Source organism: Rhinolophus hipposideros, assembly GCF_964194185.1.
Source record: "Rhinolophus hipposideros genome assembly, chromosome: 1".
NCBI classification, from domain to species: domain Eukaryota; kingdom Metazoa; phylum Chordata; class Mammalia; order Chiroptera; family Rhinolophidae; genus Rhinolophus; species Rhinolophus hipposideros.
Window position 1 is genome coordinate 30,348,582 of NC_138047.1, and position 17,752 is coordinate 30,366,333.

The 17,752-nt window shown below is 41.8% G+C and overlaps 1 long non-coding RNA gene and 1 pseudogene across 2 annotated transcripts; one reads left to right on the plus strand and one right to left on the minus strand.

Annotated features, from left to right (window-relative positions):
* Positions 1–542: 542 nt before the first annotated feature.
* Positions 543–4,618, minus strand: LOC308502220. Its single transcript, XR_013994008.1, has 3 exons — positions 3,843–4,618; positions 1,823–1,933; positions 543–1,730 (listed from the first exon to the last, which is right to left on the minus strand). It is a non-coding gene; the product is annotated as an uncharacterized lncRNA (long non-coding RNA).
* A 5,095-nt stretch (positions 4,619–9,713) lies between these two features.
* Positions 9,714–10,180, plus strand: LOC308499111 (DAZ-associated protein 2-like; annotated as a pseudogene). The gene is made up of 2 exons: positions 9,714–9,844; positions 9,942–10,180. The product of its transcript is annotated as a DAZ-associated protein 2-like (transcript).
* Positions 10,181–17,752: the final 7,572 nt, after the last annotated feature.

Below are 17,752 nucleotides of genomic sequence, written 5' to 3' on the forward strand. Positions count from 1 at the left end.
AATGAATAATATTTTTAAATGCCTTGCCAATCATGATGGTATCATATTACATTAGTTAATATTTCAAGACACAATATGCCCGTAAGGAGAGATTGGCATTAATGATAGTAGATGTGAATCTAGTAGATATAAATCCAAATTGTAAATCATCTTCTTGATAATTTTGAAAATTTTTGTCAGACTTTTGTCAGATCTGATTTTATCCTCATTATTTTAATCTTTCAATGTGGTTGGCAAAGAGTTTGTTCTTTCTAGGAGTAAACGTGTCTGATCTATCATTTTGTTTTTGTTTATTTGCGCTTATGTTGTTGTTTTCACTTCAGCTCATGGTTTCTTTGCAGGAAATCTGTCTATTTTATGAGAATGAATTTAATTAAAACCAGAGACTATTACCTAAAAACAGTTATGATAATACAGCTGGGCACATATAAGCTATAATATGTCATCCTGTGCTGAAAGCAAATAAAAGAGGAAACCACCATCAGCCCCTCTGTGTTCTGGCACTCTCACTCTTTTCTTTTTTTTTTTTTTTTCTTTATTTTGCATACTTTAATTTCAGAACAAAATAAACAAAAACTCCCACAACACACAACATCCAAACCCCCAATGTCAAATGTCTCACTCTTTTCTTAGGATGGCTCTCTGTAAAGTAAACGTGACACTTGGATCACGTGAGGCTGCCATGTCAATCGTGTATTTAATATTATAATGTTTCTGGGATGCATGTGTCATAGTCTGTGGAGCTCTAATATACTTGTAAATAACTGAAATGTAAGTTTCTAAAAAGGCTGTCACAAGAGCAATGAATTTAGGTATGTGGCAGAAGAACCATTATTCTATTCCATTAATATCGCATTATAAAACAATGCTCCCAGAGAGACTGAATAAATTTCCTAATCCACAGAGGTTCTTGGCAATTAGGACCAGAAACTAGGCCAACACGCTTCTCATGACACCTCAAGATTAAGAAGAAGTAAATTCAGCAATTTCATGATTGAATTAAGTCCTGCTGGCCTCCCTTTAGCATAGTGCTATGTGACGAGAGAAGAAGGCTAAAGCCAAGAACAAGGAGAAGAAATCGGAGGTGACAGGTCCAGCCCTGGAGATGGGAGAAGATTTGTAATTCTCTGCAAGATCCGAAGGCAATGATTTGCCTTTCCACTGAATCTCGAGTTCATGTTTGCCTCATTGACAAGGATCTTTAGATATTAAGGTTCTCCTGAAAAGAATTCTTTTGTGCCTCCCCTACCAGATACTCGAGGACAATGTCACATTGATTATATTGATACATACCGATTATATTCAAGGACAGCCAGCCCAGAAGGTGTCTGGTGTAGCAATCTATAAGGAATGATAAAATGTTCCTGGACATGTAATAAGTTGAAGATAATATGAAGATTATATTTCCCTCCTGGACCAGTAAAGTTCAATCAGGGAAGCAAGACCACCATGAGCATTATGGGATAGAGTATTTATCATGGAGTTACACCTATACAAGAAGCTGAGGAAGAAAAGGTCCAAAAAGTACCAGAGAAAAAGTCCTAACCAGCCCTGATGCAGGTGGACACGTCGGAGCTTGTTGAGCTCTCAACAGCGGGAGAGGAACCCCAATGGAAGCTGGCATAGAAGTATCTGGAAGACTGTCGCCTCTCTGTGGCTTCCATCTCTGAGCTCACAGCAGAGTATCTCATGGTGAACTGGGGTCACGGCTGATCAGTAGAGCCAGCAGTCTGGAAAAAGAGGCGGGCTCAGAGTATGGAAAACAAGAACCAAGTGGGACTCACTGGCACCTCTGCGGCTCTTCCTAAATGCCTCTACCCACCTTCAAAATGAGATGGTTGCTGTTTTGTTTCTGTCTTTCAGGTATCACATATTTTCTTTCTTGTGGTGACCATAACTGTACACCATACAGAATTCTCCTGTGTCTGGGTACCTGGAAAGTGAAGTTCCCATTTAGCTAAGTTGCCGTTGTACAAAGCCACCACAGCTCCTCTTAGGGACACATATTAAGTGGCTGGAAGCAATCCTTTGACAAGCTTCTGGGGGTAAAGCAGCTACCCAAGGCTCTAGCTCCAGGTACAATCCATGATTGCTATGCTGCTTTCTGAGGATGAAGGGCTGTCTGCCTCCAGGGCAATTGCTTTGTGTGTGGAATATGCTAGTTTGGAGGCAGACCTGAATCCCTGAGGACGGGGAGGTGAGGCAGCAAGGTGCCCCCTACAGAGTTTCTTCGCTGTGTTAAATAACAAAAAATCTAACTTCCATGGCTGAAAGTCTTTTTCAAAGAAACAGTTTATTAGGTCATTGCTAGCAAAAACAATTAACAACAAAAACAGAAGACCGGTCCTGGGGAATAGAGTCTAAACCACCAGCAGCATGGCTAGGAGGAAAGACATGTCCAATGTTCAGGAGTTTTGTACATCAGGTGGCCAGGAGAAAGATGCAAGCTGAAAGGATTTCCATTAGCTATAAACAAAGGATACAGAAGAAGCTGACGCGGGGCTGATTCTGGGATAGACGCAGGAGCATCCACAGCAGACTCTGGAAAAGCTCCTGTGTAAATAAGAAGTGGAGCTGCCTGGGATTCTATGGTGCCTGGCTATTCTCTCTTTGGGATAATCCCAGAAATAGCCACCTGGAAATGAATCATAAATTCCAACAGATATACAAGAATGTGAGCAGTCTTTTGTCAGAGCTGGTCCACAGCTATTAACAGACTAACTGTTCTGTCTCTTTCTCTCACTCTCCAACCACTGTATTTTAATTTAGAACATCACAGAATGTTTTCTTGTCAGCTGCCTTTGCCTAGAGCCTCCAGAAAGGAATGCAGCTCTGCTGACACCTTGATTTTAGCCAAGGGCTATGATCTGAATATTTATGTCCTCCTCCAAAATCATATGTTGAAATCCTACCCCCCAGTGTAATAGTATCAGTGGGGGGCAGGGGAGCTTTGGGAGGTGATTAGGTCATTTGGGTGGAGCCCGCATTAATAGGATCAGTGCTCTTACAAAGGAGACCCCACAGAGCTCCCCAGCCGTTTCTCCCACAAGACACACAAGGAGAAGTCTGCAACCTGAAAGAGGGCCCTCACCCTAGCATGCTCGCCTTCTGATCCCAGACTTCCAGCCTCCCAAATTGTACAAATACATTTCTGTTGTGTATAAGCTCCCCAGTGTGTGGTTTTTATAATAGCACCCTGAAGACTCAGAAACCACCTTACTTGGCAGCCTGCTGCCAATGACTCACTGATATGAGGGTACAAGAGGCCAGTCCACTTGTCTCAAGGGGGAAAACACTCTGTAGTGCAATTCACACTGCAGAGCTCCCCGTGGGCCAGGCTGCACCAGCTCAGGCCCCGTCATTACTTAGCTCCTTCAGCTGTTCTCCCCTCCTTTCCTCTCTTCCTTTCTCCTGAGAGCAAGCATATCCTCAATAAATCATAGGCACATGAATTCCTGTCTTAGGCTCTTTTTCTAAGGACTCCCTCTCCAGCCACACTGGCCTTGACAAGAGAAAAATTCTGAGCTATCCCAAATTACATTACAGCAGGCCAGAGGGTGAGAGGAAGAGAGCAGAAACCAACAAAAGACTACTCACATTCCTGAAAGTATGTGAAAGCTTTGAATCAATGTCCAGGCAGCTATCTAAAGAAAACAGCTGACCACCAGGTGCCACTGTATCCTGCTTATGCACAAACTCTCTGGACAGTTGCCCACAATCAATCCAGGAGTAGGAAATAGTTCTTCCTTAGAGACATGCACCCATCCTAGAATTGCCCCTGCTTCACCTTTTCCCACCCCCAAAGATATATAGCCAATGTAAATTTTTTCAAAATAACTTACGTTTTTCTTCCCCAAATCCATTGCGTAAAAGAGCCCGTCAGCTCCAGGATGGCAGACCTATTGGTCTTCTCCATCTGGCCCTGTTGCTGGTGGTTTAGACTGTATGTTCCAGAGCCTGGTCCTTTTTCTGGCTCAGTAAACCCTTCTTTTAGGAAACTTTTGGAGCCAAAGGTTATTGTTTAACTCCCTCTTATGTGCCCTAGCATGTGCCAGCCTCAGGACCTTTGTACTTACCATTCCTTCTGCCTAAAGCATGTTTACCCCAGATATCAGAGTGGCTAACTCCCTCAGCAAATTCAGGCGTTTGCTCAAATGCCACTTTTTAATTGAAGTCTTTTCTTAGCACTCGTTAAAAATTACAAACCCACCTAACACTCCCTTTCTCGGTTTAGCACCATTTAATATAATAATAGCATGCACTTATATAGTGGTTTTAAGTACGCCAGACATTCACTATTTTAAGTGCTTAACATTCATTAAATGTAATCCTCATGACAAACCGACAAAAGTTTTATTAAACTGATTTTACTGTTGAGGAAACTGAGGCCCAGACAGGTTCAGAACTTTCCCAATGGTCATATAGCTTGTAAATGTTGTAGCCTTGACCCCAGGCTAGTCAACTCCAGACACTGTGCCACTATACTGCATTATCATACCGATTTATTTATTTACATTATTTACTTCATTTATTTTGGTTATTGTGTTCACCTCTCACTAAAATACAAGCTCTTTGAGGACATGGATTTTGTTCAGTTTTCCGCTGTATCTTCTAGTACCTAGAAAAGTCCAGGGACCATAAGAGGCTTTCAAATATTTATTAAGTTACATAGCTTCTGTGACTTTAAGCCCTTCCTTCTGGATTCAAGGGGGAAACAAATTGTTATAAGGATAGATTGGTTATTCAAATTTCAGCCAACATCCAGAATCATAAGAACCTCTTGATTCACGTAATAAGTTGGATGCAATATATTTAAGGCACATGGTGTTTGTTTAAATATTTGGTTCACATTTTAGAACGATGAGTACCATGCAGCTATGTAATTGTTGCCTAAAATAATCTCGGGCAAGTTCATGGCTAAAGTCACTTGTTAATAAAATCTAGTACTGCTCATTGGGACTTCAGGGAACCCCTGAAATAGTATGTCATCCAACTTATGAACTACTTGAGAAATAAACCAAAAAAATAAGACACAGGGAAATCAAAATATCATGTTTACTACTAAGAAAGCTGATACTATAGAATGTGGCTTAGATTTAGGAGCCAAATGTTTTCCCAACACTAAACCCTGGAACTAAACCCTGGAACAAACTTACCCATGGATGATTACAGATTTGCCCAGGCAGGACCTTGGCCCTATAAGCTCATCCCATGAAGGAACGAAGGACAGACGACTTCTGCAGGTATACCAGCTCCCAAGAAGACTCCAGAGGGAAGCACTGACTACTTTATCCAGAGTCTCCTTCTAAACTCACCAGTTAAATAAGTCACTGCATGTGCCCAAGAAAAGAGTGAGTGATAGTGCCGAAAGACGCCAGGAGTGTCACAGGATGGATGTCCCTCTAAATAAAACATTATTAAGGGTAGGGAGTAACACTATACATACTTGCAACACTATTCCCCATGGGCAATAGCACTACTCTTGAAGAAACTTCATTACATTTTTGTTTTATGAATGTGGTATTACAGAATACGTAGTAGCCTCTTACTGCCTCCAGTTTGCTTCTTAATTACCATAGCTCAAACTAGATTTAAATCATAGACTTTTGCAACCAAAAGTGAAACTTCAAAGATAATCTGGTCTACTGTTCTCTGAGGCCCAGAAGGGTGGAACATTTTGTCCTATAACAGAAATGCAGGCGGGTCACCCAGAGCCAGCACTGGAATCCCTGTTCTCTTGCCTCCCCATCCAAAGACTTTATCTCTCCAGTGACCTAGTTTTCAGCTTGACCTCAAATTGTCACTAAGGTCGAGAAGGAGAGGAAAGAAACCCTCAGCCAATAATAAGAAACAAAAACATGATATACATGTCTATCTCACAGCCAAGATTACAAAATGGAGGTAAGAAGGTGAGGTGTTCCAGGGGAAGACAGCAATCCTTTCTCTAAATGATATAAAACGAGAGCCTCATCCACTCTCACTCACTGTAGCTTTCATGATGTGACACCTCACAGTAAAATTTCCCATCTGTTAAATCCAGGGTTCTAGTTAACTAAGTCTCTCTCTTTAGGGAGACTTAGCTTTTAACTGTCATGAAATGCAAGAGAATTGGATAGCTTTTTCATGACTATAAATGAAACCTAGCCATATGAACATAAACTCCAGAGTCCTAATGATTTCTGTTTTAAATTATTTACGCACGGCTCAAACCTCCTAGGCATTGTTAAAAATAAATCCTACGTTTCTGTGAATCATATGAGCTTTGTCTCAATGAATGGTAAAAGAAATGAGTGCCATTTTCAGAAACTCGAAGAAGAAGAAAATCTTATTTCAGATTCTTTCAATTCCTATAATGCAATGTGTATGTGTTAAGACTGTAAAATAGGACTCAAATATCAAGATCACAGATCCTCATGTTAGCACATAGAAATAAAGAATATATTCATCATTGTAAATAGATAGTATAATAATAGCAATGATTTTTAAATTCTATATATCCGTAATTACTGCTGAAGGTATCCAATTTATTTGTTTATCCCAATGCATAAACAAATAAATTTATGCATATTCTTTGCAATATGAGCAGCTAGTGTTATAACTTAAATTATAAAAGGTTTAGGTAACTGTCTATGGAGAATTGTCAACTGTTTTACAATTCCTTCAGAACTACTTGCCTGTGTAACATAACAAGCAGCAAACCAGAGACATGAACTATGAGTTGGATGTGCATATGGCTATACTATTTCGAGACCTGGGTGCTGCTGTGTGCTCGCCTTGGGCTTCCCAAGTAGGTCAGTCCACTGCAGACTCTGTTCTACACTGCAGCATGAGAGCAGTTCGGTTGCTCGGGGGGGAAAGCCTTACCTGATGAACTACAGTCTCTCCCAGCAAATTCAGGTCACTGTATTATGGAAATAAACTGTGGTGTTCTTTTTTATTGAAATGTATGAAAATTGTCGTAACCAGGTATCTATAACAGAGAAAAATAGTCCACTGGCCTGGCAATCTTGAATCATTAAAGGTACTGCCCCATATTTATTAAGTTTGCCTAGAATAGATGATGTTTTGAAAATATGTAGACAAACGTATGCATTGGTTGTTTATTTATTGTTTTTGTAAGGAAGTATCTCCTTTTAAAGAGAGGTGTTTGGGGTGGGGATCGGTTCTTTTTTTCTGGAAGAGTCCAGCTTTAGTCCAGACTTCCACGCTTTAGAGAATTAGAGAATTAGGATGAGTTTGGGGACCTTTTTCCTTTCAGGAAAAGCAAATTAACTTATAGGGCTAAACTTTTCAAAAGCTAGGCTAGAATGCTGCCTAATCATGGAAGAAGGAGTTATCAACTCTAACTGCTAAACTCAGCAGGGATTTTGATATTTTGTGTCCCTCAGTGTCCCCAGAAACTAGTTACTGAGCCTGAAGCTTTGTAAGTGCTCAATAAATATCGGTTGGATGAAGAATGAATCATTAATTCTAAATTTCAAGCCCGCCTTTATTACAGCTGCCAATGTGATCTTGGGCGTTTTTAACATGTCAGTGTGTCAGTTCCCTCAACGGAAAGAGGCGTGAAAGAATCTTGGGTTGTGAGAAGTAATGAGACTTCTCAGGTAAGGCACTTTAACACCGAACTTGTCATTTAATATCAGGGGATTTGAAATCATTTATATGTGTATATATCTCTTTTGAGGTATAATGTAACTTTATTCAAATCTTCAAAATAGTCTTTATTATACATTTTTAGTACGAGAAAATCCACAAGTTAAGTGTACCATAGTATACAGAGAGAAACTGAACTTCCTAACAGTCAATGGTACAAACACCACATGTATAGAACACAAAATTTAGATGAACTGAAATGATAAGATAAAATAAAATCCAGTTGCCAAAAACAAAAATCAGAATATCAAAGATTCCTGAAATATTCTTAACCCTAATGAGATTTCTCTGGACTCAAGCCATTTTGCAGTGAGGCATTCACAATATGACCCCATTAACTCAGCTTAGAAATTCTGGGGAGCCATGAGTCGCTGCATCAGACACTCAGAAAATAAATGGGAACCAATTTTTTTATCTGAAAATTTGCCTTAATTTGGTTCTAAAGTAATCAGGCTTGTGAAATGCATCCTCTTCCTTGCCCTTCCCACCTCCTCCATTTTAAACAAACTATTGTTTATAGCAGTTTGCTTTGCTATACCTTGTTCAAACAAGCTGAGTTTTTCTGGCACCAAAACAAATTTGGGTTTGGTTTATGTATGAAAAGACAACCTATGAGGAGGGTCCAAAAGGCACCCTCCACTTTTGCCTGAGGAGATGCAAAAGCAGAAGTAATGGGATCTGTGCTTGGGGCCCACAGGGGGTTCAGAGGATCCTTGTGAAAGACTAGTTAAAAGATGACAAGTGGGGAGAAGTGCAAGGAGAGACGGAAATTAGTCTGACTGGCTTTCTGTCCTGCACCATTGATGGAGATTGGCAGGAGGGAATGGAAGACTAGGGTTGAGGGCAGGATGTGGGACAAAGGATGGAAAGGAAAAGGCAGGCCACTAATGCATTTCATTTATAACAAGTAATATAAATCAAAGACTTAAAGGAGATTAAAGACAATTCAGAATAATTTGGCAACTTTAATTCTTAAGAAGATCAAAGTTCCCTCCAAACCTAATTTGATGTTTTATTACTAACAGCAAAGACCAGTATGGTACAGTATTACTCCAGAGGAATTAAAGGAATATCCTTAGGGCTGCTTCACCCACGTTCATTTCATGAATAGATACCTCCCCTACCATGAAATGCTTTAGGGCGGGTACTGCTACCATGACATGGTTCTTTATTAAGTTTGAAAAATGTCTGAAAGTTGGGGCACCAGAAAATCACCTCAACAACATGTGTCTACAATGCACCTTCAGGTTAATATGACTAAAGTTGTTACCTTGTGAGAAGTGCCGGAAGTATGTGATTTCGTTCTCGGCACAGAGGTAGCCTTGGTCCTTCACCAGATGGTATAGCCATCATCTGTGAGACCTTGACAAAACATTCAGGCACACCTCAAAGGTAAGAGATTCCACTGGACAACTGTCCTGACTCTCAGCAAATCAGCACCACAAAAATAGAGGCTGTTATAGAGGAAAAGAAATGTAAGGACCCCAGAGAACTCTATAAGATGCCTTTATAAATATACCCCTTCAAGCAAATCTGACACATGACGATTTAGGACTACAGTTTATCTTTGGATTTAGCAAAATACAAAGAGAGTAAATATGATGGTAACTATGTTTCAGGTTTTCAGTTAGATAAGTACTGTCCTTCAATTAATACTCCAAATGGCTATCTTTTTTTTAATGTTTCACGTCAATTTTGGATCTTTGGTAGTTATTTTCTTTCTCCTCATAAAAACACAGAGAGCTTTTGACCTCTAGAAGCTGTAAGGACTTTCCGACAAGTTACTACAGCACATTTATCTTTAATTCTAGAATAAACAAATCTTCAAGATTAAATGGGCGTGTATCAGAGAAAGTTTTAAATGGCTATGTTAAAGTTCACAGTCATGAAAAATTATGAAAATCTTGTAAGGTCTGCCCTACCGAAATAATAGCCTCAGAAATGAGGACATTAATTGTTATGTTACCACACCATAATTTCATAAAAGCAAAACATTGTTTAAAATATACGTATAGAAATAACCGTCCCTGATGCCAAGCCAAACTGGACCTGCAGCCACCATGAACAGCAAAGATCGATATCCCATGCAGCCAACCCACCCTGTGCAGCCTCCTGGGAATCCTGGGTCCCCTCAGACCTTGCATCTCCCTCAGGCTCCCCCTATACTGATGCCCCACCTACCTCCTCAGAGCTCTATCTTCTGAGCTTTGTGCACCCCCGGAGCTGCCACAGTCCCCACCATTTTAAATGCATTTCCTGATGCCTCACTGTATTTCTCCATGGCCCAGTCTGTGGTATTTGGACCTTTGCTTTTCACAGTCCCCGTGGCTCATTACCCAGTTGGCCCCATCTACCCACCTGGTTCCACAGTGCTGGTGGAAGGAGCCAGATTTGGAGCTGGGGCAACTCATGGAAACATTCCTCCTCCACCCCCTGCACACCCTCCCAATGCTGCCAGCGTGCTGTCATACAGGGAGCCAGTGTCCTCGTAACTCAGCAGAAGGGAAACTTCTTCATGGGTGCATAGTCTCCTTCCACCTGCACTGTGGAACTAGGTGGGTAGATGAGGGGACACAAGATTCCCAGGAAGCTGCACAGGATGGGTTTGCTTTTATGAAATTATGGTGTGGTAACATAACAATTAATGTCCTCATTTCTGAGGCTATTATTTCGGTAGGGCAGACCTTACAATATTTTCATAATTTTTCATGACTGTAAACTTTAACCTAGCCATTTAAAACTTTCTCTGATACACGCCCATTTAATCTTAAAGATTTGTTTATTCTAGAATTAAAGATAAATGTGCTGTAGTAACTTGTAGTAACTTGTCGGAAAGTCCTTATAGCTTCTAGAGGTCAAAAGCTTTCTGTGTTTAAATGAGGAAAAAGAAAAGAACAGAAAAAAGTTATTAAACTGTCCTAAAGATTCAAAATTGACATGAAACATTCAAAAAAAGAAAGCCATTTGGGATATTAATTGAAGTACAGTACTTATCTAACTGAAAACCTGAAACATAGTTACAATCATATTTACTCTCTATTTTGTTAAATCCAAAGATAAACTGTAGTCCTAAATCGTCATGTGTCAGATTTGCCTGAAGGGGTATATTTATAAAGGCATCTTAGGGAGTTCTCTGGGGTCCTTACATTTCGTTTCCTCTGGAACAGCCTCCATTTTTGTGGTGCTGATTTGCTGAGAGTCAGGACAGTTGTCCAGTGGAATCTCTCACCTTTGAGGGGTGCCTGAATATTTTGTCAAGGTCTTTATCTTGTTCCTCCTTTTTCCACTTACTGTCTTTCAGATACTGTTCTGACACTTAAAAGGGCAAGAAAACAAAGCAGGTCTGCAGGTTGTTATACAGCAGCCTAGAAAGCAGTCTATGAAGACTCGAGAGGGGGAATGAGCAGAAATTACGGATTAAAGGAACATTTTTGGGTTATTTCTAGACTTAATTCATTTGAGTAATTCCTGGACCACAAGTGACTGAGAGTAGAAAAACAACAGCCTACACAGCTTTCGTTCTGAGCAAGGACAAGGAATTACTAGGCACAAGGCAACTTTGTGAATTGGATGCCAATACGCAAAGCAGGATTTTGGTTTTTGTCTAACAGGCTTTATCACATTAGGTGGGGCTTAGTGATACAAGTTCTGACTAGAGACTCCATAATCTTTCTACAAAGTGCAAAGCGGCCAGGTGTAGTTAGACGATCCACAATGTAAGACTAGTAAGTTTTAAATTCAACTTGTTACTACGCAACCTGTAGTTACAAACATCTTTTGAATCTTTGTTCAAAGACAACTCATTTGAATGTGTTTTAAATGCTCAGGAAATAGCCCTCGAAAACCTTTATTCAAGGTAGTAAACAAAAACTGTTTCTACGGCACTATTAAAATAGACAGGGTAAGTATGGAGAGTCCTCAAAAAATAAAAAATAGAACTACCTTCTGACCCAGCAATCCCACTTTTCTTTTAATCTGAAGAAATCCAAAACACCAGTTCAAAATGACATGTGCACCCCTATGTTCACTGCAGCACTATTTATAATAGCTGAGATATGGAAGCAACCTAAGTGTCCATCAATAGATGACTAGATAAAGAAGAGATCACACACACACACACACACAGGAATACTACGCAGCAATAAAAAAAGTATAAAATCTTGCCATTTGCAATAACATGGCTGGACTAGAGGGCATTAGACTAAGTGAAATAAGTCAGACAAAGACAAACACTGTATGATTTCACTTATATGTGGAATCTAAAAAACAAAATAAACAAACAAAACAGAAAATCATAGACACAGAGAACAAACTGATGATTGCTAGATGGGAAGGAGTGGGGGACTAGGTGAAAAAGGAGAAGGGATTAAGATGTACAAACTGGCAGTTACAACATAGTCATAGGGGTATAAAGTACAACTTAGAGAATATAGTCAATAATATTGTAATAACTATGTATGTTGTCAGGCGGGTATTAGACTTATTGGGGAGGTCACTTCGTTGTATAAATGTTTAACCACTAGGCTGTACACCTCAAACTAATATAATATTGGATGTCAACTGTAATTGAAAAATAAAAGAATAAAATAAAAATAAATTAATTAAATAAATCAATCAATAAACAAACAAAATAGACTGGATACATTTTAAAATACTTTTGGCATTCATCTACCTACTTGCCAAATAGTCAGCATGCCTACTTTTGCTAGGCTCATGGGCAGGTTGCAGGGGTGAATTTCAGCTCACTTCACTAAGGTTCAAAGCAAGCCATATGCCTTTGTGTCTCCAATAAAGTTATATTTCTTCATAGCCCCCCATCCACTCAGGGAACATATACCTTTGGTGGGGGCCCGGTGGGGAGATGGGCCTTCTCCCTCGGGTTGGGAGAAGGGATCTGGCACAGTGCAGAACCCGGCCCTCCCTGTCCCCTGTGGCCACTACTGTGATGTTCAAGTCAAAACCCACAGGGCCCCTGGAAAGCGGTGGCCCCAGTCCCAGCCCTAGATCTTTTGCAGACATGGAAGCTAAGTGTTTACTGAACCTCCTCCCTCGAGGCATCCTGCAGCTTTTTGGCCATGAGGTCCTTCCGCAGACCAGAGCTAAAGAAGGGAGTGAAGTGCTGGTCTCCACTACTCCAGGACCTGCACGCCTCGGCTCCCATCCCAGTTTTGCAAAAAGCTCCAAATCTTCCCTCTAGGATCTGTCCACTTCTTCCTCTCTGCTGGGGCTTTTATTTTCCCTACAACAATAGTCTACATAGGGGTGATATTCTGGGTGTTTGTTTCATGCTTGATCTATGGACTCTCTTTTATCCCTATGATGGATATCGTCATCAACAATCCTGGAGGTAAAGGCACTCTTGGCGACTTTCTTGGAAGGGAGAAGGAAGAAGACCTACTATTTGTTCACACTGCTGAATGAATACGAAACATCCTATCTCAATTTCATGTGGTTTTCCAGCCATAGACACGAAGGTGAGTAAGACAGTCGCTGCCTTCAGGGATCTCACATCTTAGAATAGAGGTCGGTTAAATGTAGCCCCCAGGGGGCTACAGAGAGAGGCCAGGGAGGGTTTTTCTGGAGGAAGAGGTTATGAACACTTAAATGGCACTGCCTATCTATGTGCCAGGCACTGTGCCCAACAATTATTTATACAGATATAGGTTTATAGTGGGGCTATCATCGGAACCCAGGCAATCTGGTTCCAGCGTCCGTGCCCTAGTCTCTGGATATCGCCAATGAAACCCGAAGAGTAAGTACAAGCTCGTTTCCCTAATGCTGAGGAAAGTGAATCAGGTGAGGAGGGCTGACTAGGGTAAAGCAGGGATTCCCGAAAATTCCCCTCAAAAGTAAATCTTTACTGACAACACCAGAGGATGGGGAGGATGTAAGAGTAATAGGAACTCTCATACATCGCTGGTGAGAATGCAAAATGGTACAGCCATTTAGAAGACAATTTGGAAGTTTCTTACAAAGCTAAACATACTCTTACCATATGATCCAGCAATCACACTCTTTAGTGTTTATCCAAAGGATTTGAAAATTTACATTCACACAAAAACCTGCACACAGATGCTCATAACAGCTTTATTCATAATTGCTAAAACGTGGGAGCAACCAACATGTCCTTCAGTAGTTGAATGGATAAACTGCTATATCCAGACAATGGAATGTTATTTATAGCTAAAGAGAAGAGCTATGGAGTCAAGAAAAGACACGGAGGAAACCAATGCATATTACTAAGTGAAAGAAGCCAATCCCAAAAGGCTACACAATGTATGATTCCAACTATATGACATTCTGGAAAAGGTAATATAGAGACAGTAAAAAAAAAATCAGTGGTTGCCAGGGGCAGGGGGTGGGGGTGGTGATGAACAAGCAGAGCACAGGGAATTTTTAGGATACTCAAAGTATTCCATATGATACTATAATGGTAGATACATGTCATTATACATTTGTCTAAACCCAAACAACATACCACACCAAGAGTGAGCCCAGGGGTAACAATGATGTGTCCAAGTAGGGTCATCAATTGTAACAAATGCACCACTCTGGTAGGGGATGGTGATAATGGGGGATGGTGATAATGGGGGAGCATAAGTGGGGTGGGGGTGGGGGTAAAGGGATATTGGAAATCTCTGTATCTTCCTCTCAATTTTGCTGGGAATCTACAACTGCTCTAAAAAATAAAGCCTTTTGTTTTTTAAAGTAAGTCTTACCCAACCTTCTATCAATTAGATTTTGATTAATAAGCCTTTCTTATAACACAGAATTATGTCCTGCAAAGAGCTAAATCGGTGCTTGGATTTACACCCTGTTGTGAGTATTTTTTTTACTGGAGAGTCAAATTGTTTTCTCCTACACTGACCCTAGCCAGGAGGGGAGGGTACTGTAGAGAAGCTTGGGACAAGACACCAGGACACGAAGATGACGACACTCTCTTGGAATGAGATCAAAATATCTGCCACAAGATATTACTGGCCTCTGCTTGACCACATATTCTCTCTGCTACTCCAGGAGCATTCTCTTTTATGCACTCGAAGGGCTTTGCATGTGCAGGCTATGGCAAGCAGTTTTTGGATATTAAAGTACTGGATTTTCTTTCGGGATGTCTATTATTAGCATTCAGGAGTGAAATAAAGGATAGGCCTCTTTCAAGGAAGACTGGAGACAACCAAATCACGTATAGTCATATTCATGCTTCAAACTTTCCCCATTGGGGCCGAAATTATGATCTCTGGGCCCTGCTTTGCCTCTTGCTGAGTCTGGCAGTCTGAATATTAAATCCAGATTAACCTAAAACAGCCAGAGCTCTGGGTCATTGGCCCGAAAGCTCAAGCAGAGCTGGCAACATGCCTCTCATGACAGCAGTGCCAGTTCATGAAGGAAAGCAGAACCCCAGCTTTTGAGTGACACCTCGTTTAAACCTGACTGCTCTGCTTTTGTGAGATTTGACATTATGTATCCCTCAGAGAGGCAATGAGTGACTCAGGAGATCTTGTGATTCACAGAGCTTCTCACAGAGCTAAGCAGATGGTAAGTGGAGAGTTGGGACAAGAAAAAGGATTGCAGGAGGGTAAGGGCTGTGCTGGCCACCAAGATGTGTCCCTCCCCCCCCCCCAACCCAAACACACACACACACACACACACACACACACACACACACACACACACACCGGGAAACCATCCAGAGTCCCTTTTACCAGCAGGGAAGAGGTGCTTGTGAATGAGTCCTGAGCTCTCTGTAGCACTGATCCAGCTTCCTATCTGCACTTTGTTTTTAATCCATCCTCCCTCCTTCCCCACCAGGGCCTGCTCTTCAGCCAGCCACACTACATAGCAGTCTCTCCCACCTCCCCCAAACTGCTTGTCTGGATCCCTCTCCCTCTCATGCTGCCTAAGCTTCTGTACCTGTCTTTAAGAATGAGAGAAAGAGAGGGGGGGAGAAGCAGAGGAAGCCTGGAGCTCCAGCACATGCAAAAGCATGAGAAGGTGGAACATCAGCCACTCCATAGGACCCTGGCGAGCCTAAGTAGATGTACTAGAGAGACAGGCAGGAGCTGAATCATGCAGGGCCGGCTTGGGAATTTGGGTCTCGCCTGAGGACAGTGCAGCGCTACGGAAATAGAACAAGCTGGAGCCTGCCGTGACCACTCTGGCACTTTCTAAATCAACCCCATTTTCATAGCGTTAGCCAATGACAATCAACTTCATGGGCATGACCCTGAGCCCTGTAGAGGACGAACGCAAAGCCTAAGAAAGGCTCTGTTCAGTGTTATGTACTTCTAGGGCCAGACATATTTTATTTTATTCTAATTCTTTGGGAAGTGACAAATTCTTTGTGGGAAACACCCATGTCTTTCCTCTCTTACCTCTGAAAGTGCCTAGAACATGGGCACATCAGATTTGTCAGGCAGATGCCAAGTAATGAATTCGTATACTTCATGCACGTTACATATTTGTAACTTCTAGTTATTTAAGTCAGTGAGGGCGGGGTCATGGATTTGATGGTAGCTAGATGTTTGTTAAAGGACAGATGTCCTTCAGGTGTTTGTTGGACCGTTAGACTTCTGTGTCATGGAGGGCTATTCGTTTCTATCACAAGACCAATTAGAAAGCTGTTCCTTGTAGACCACACGCTGGCAGAGGATTACTTCTGACTTCTGGTAACACGATGTAAAATTAGTAATGGAACAATATCCCCATAGGAGTGGGGCGGAAAGAAAACCAGTGACTCACATGGAGAAACGTGGTCTGGGGGATCCACTGGGGAACATGCACCTTCCAGAACAACAGTGTGTCGGCAGACAGCCTTTGAACACAGGCTCATTCCTTCATTTGTTGAATAACTATTTACTGAGCCCCTCTTACATCTGAGACATCAAGTATGCAACAGTGAACAAAACAGACACCATCTTGTTCTGTACCTCATGAAGATTACACTGAAGCAGGAGAAACAGGATTGAAGCAAATGAACACCCTAACAAGTATAGAATAACAACTTGTGATAGGTGCTACAAAAGAAAACACAGCGTGTTCTGCTATGAAAGAGAAGGAGGGAGCCCTCCGTTAGGCTGGGGGTGGACCAAGACAGGTGTTCCAGAGGACCAGTCAGAGAAGGCCAAGCCAGGATGAGACTGAAGGGGAGGAGACGCTAGGCAGGGGGAAGCTCCATGGCAGCGCTCAGGTGGAAAGAGCCACGTGAACATGAGGAACAGAAAGGAGGCCAGGGTGGGCGGTGGAGGGGCCAGCGAGGGGCTCAGCACGGTGGACGGGCTGAGGCCAATGAGGACAGTTGGAAAAGGAGAGAAAGGATGAAGGCCTTCAATGCAGTGCACGACCTCTCTTCAACTCGTCACACTCCATGAGTCCCAGGGGCATGTCCAGGGAAGAATCCCAGCTGAGTGACATGGGTAGTAAAGGCACCCGCGTTTTCCCCACATGTCAGAGGTTTGCAGTGGCAGGAGGCTGGAAGGAATGGACAAAGCACAGTAGAAAGAGAGGGCCTGGGACCCAGCTGACCTAGTTGGACTGCAAACTGCCAGGGTAGCCTTGCACAACGCATTGCCTAGCCCATCAAATGAGGATGATAGTACTCTCACCCTAAAGGGTTGTAAAAAGGATTGCATGGGGGTGGGCGAAATGGGTGAAAGGGGTTCAAGAGGTACAAACTTCCAGTTACAAAATAAATAAATCATGGGGATGTCACGCACAGCATGGTGACTATAGTTAATAATCCTGTATCACGTATTTCAAAGTTGTTACAGAGTAGATCTTCACAGACCTCATGGAGGGGAGGGGCTGACTAGGAAACAAGGTATAGTGATGAATGTTAACTAGACTTATTGTGGTGATCATCTCGTAATGTATACAAATATGGAATCATTTTTATTGTACACCTAAAACGAATATAATATTATATGACATTATATCTCAATTTAAAAAAAAAGGATTGCAGAAATGTGAGTGTCAAGGCCAGGCCCAGAGAGGGTGTTCAGTAAATGATGGTAGCGTTATTGTTGGGAGGAAAGGAGTTATTTGAAACACGTTGGGGAGGTAGAATCTAGCGGGTGTGGGGACAATTCTTTGGCAGTGGGTT